This window comes from Pinus tabuliformis, chromosome 1_2 (genome assembly GCF_031772625.1).
Source record: "Pinus tabuliformis cultivar Carrire ecotype Pingquan chromosome 1_2, CPIR1, whole genome shotgun sequence".
NCBI classification, from domain to species: domain Eukaryota; kingdom Viridiplantae; phylum Streptophyta; class Pinopsida; order Pinales; family Pinaceae; genus Pinus; species Pinus tabuliformis.
In genome coordinates, this window is record NC_142298.1 from 584,729,147 (window position 1) to 584,731,380 (window position 2,234).

The following is a 2,234-nucleotide window of genomic DNA, read 5'->3' on the forward strand; positions in this document are numbered from 1 at the left end:
GAAAACTTTTGCTTGGGTCAAATGGGATCGCATCGCTATACCTAAACGATGGGGAGGATGGGGCATAAAAAGGCTTGAGCTATTCTCGAAAGCCTTGGCAGCTAAGCTGGGTTGGCAGCTCATCAGCTCAAACAGCCTCTGGACCCGGGTAGCACTAGCGAAATATATATGGCCTACAAATTTGATGGATTGGCTCAGACAGTCTTGGCCCCCAGCTAGCAATATCTCCAACATATGAAAGGCAATGATGAATGCGCTCCCCCTGCTGCGACTTGGAATTACTTGGAGAATAAAGGAAGGCAACGCGGCCCACATTGGAACAGACCCTTGGGTAGGATGCGGGAACGCTCACAGATTACCTGCCGACTTAATCAGCTACCTAAATGATAGAGGCATCATACACATCAAGCACATTGGCGACCAAAACAACTCCACTGTCCTTCAACAAGCTTGGAAATCAGCTTATGATTTGGACATACTTGAGCATTGGAGACAAGACTGGCAGCTATATATTGAAGCCCTCACACGGGCCCATATTCGCTTAACGGAGGAACCTGACGAAATCATCTGGGCCCTTGCCAAGACAGGTCTTTACTCCCCAAAAGAGGGATACATCAGCCTCATGGATCCCCATAAACCTCAATCTATTGTCCCAAATTGGAAATCCTTCTGGAAACTCAAGGCCGCCCCTCGCACTCGCCTATTAATGTGGAACATTCTCTTAGACAAGATTCCTACGAGTGCTAATCTGATGAAGAGATCCTTTCATGGCCCCTTCCGTTGCCATCTGTGTCGTATGGCTGATGAGAACACCGAACATCTCTTCCTGAATTGCACTTCATCTAAAGAGTTATGGAACGGTATATCTGCTCACTACCCTTCCTTACTCCCCTGGCAAGGCAACAATATCCAAGATGCTTGGAACTCATGGTGCCTTGCCCACAAAGGCAAAGCCAGGGACATGCCTCTTCTTGTCAACTGGGCCATCTGGATAGCTAGGAATCAGTCCATCTTCAATCTCAGGGAACCACACTGGCCATCTATCACGCAGCACATAATCTCAGATTATGATCACCTTCCAGAAGAGGACCCCGTAGCCCCACAGCGCATCATCACCCCGGAGATCATTGATAAATCTAAACCTTGGGCATATTTTGATGGTTCAGCCCAGGAAGCAGGCTGTGGAGGGGGACTTATCCTACACCTGAATGATAAACACTGTTTCAAAATCCAAATAAACCTGGGGATGGGCACGAACAATTTTGCCGAACTCTGCTCTGCAAAACACCTCATATACTTTGCATTATCTCATCATTGTACATATCTGCAGTTATTTGGTGATTCAAAAATCGTATGTAATTGGCTCAATAATGCATCTCATTGCAATGCATATTCTCTCAGACATATCCTGGAGGAAGCTCACAGATTGATAAACATATTTGACTCTTTTGTCTGTCGACATATCTACAGGGAACAAAACACGGAGGCTGACCAACTTTCAAAAGAGGCAACGCATCTTCAGGACAATGTCTGGTTGATACAGGAGGAGATTGATGGTACTCACTATCAATACTACCACAGACCGTTTATAGAACAGGGACAAATTGGGCTTTAAGCCCATGTTTTTTGTAGTGCTCATTGTAAAAACATGTTTTAATTTCTTATATCTATCAGTCGGCTGTAGAAACAGTTCTTGTATAGACATACATAGTACTTTCTCTGTATAGAGAAGATATATATATATATATATATATATATATATATATATATATATATATTGCATTTTTTCCCTCTAGCTGTTGAGGGCAGTTTTGATACAACTCTGATTCCAAACTCCCTGCGAGGAGATTCACCACTCAGCAGTTCAAGTTTTTGTAAACAGACTTATACGTCTTCTGATAAGGCAAGTAGGCAAGTAATGCCTCCATATGCATATGCCTCGGCATCTACAAAATGTAATTTCTTAAGTTAATAGAAATTACGACTTTTTCCAAGGGAAAAAAAAACAATAAAGACGAATTATTTACGATATTTAATAACTATACAAATATTAGCAACTATATATTTATATATTTATGATTATTATATTAATATTATTATAACAATATAAACTCAATATAATAATAATATTATTATTATTCTTAGGTTATAGTATTTTTAATATTTATCTTAGGGTTTGTATACATTAGGTTAATTATTATTGGTATTTAAGATTATTAATAACTATATAAATA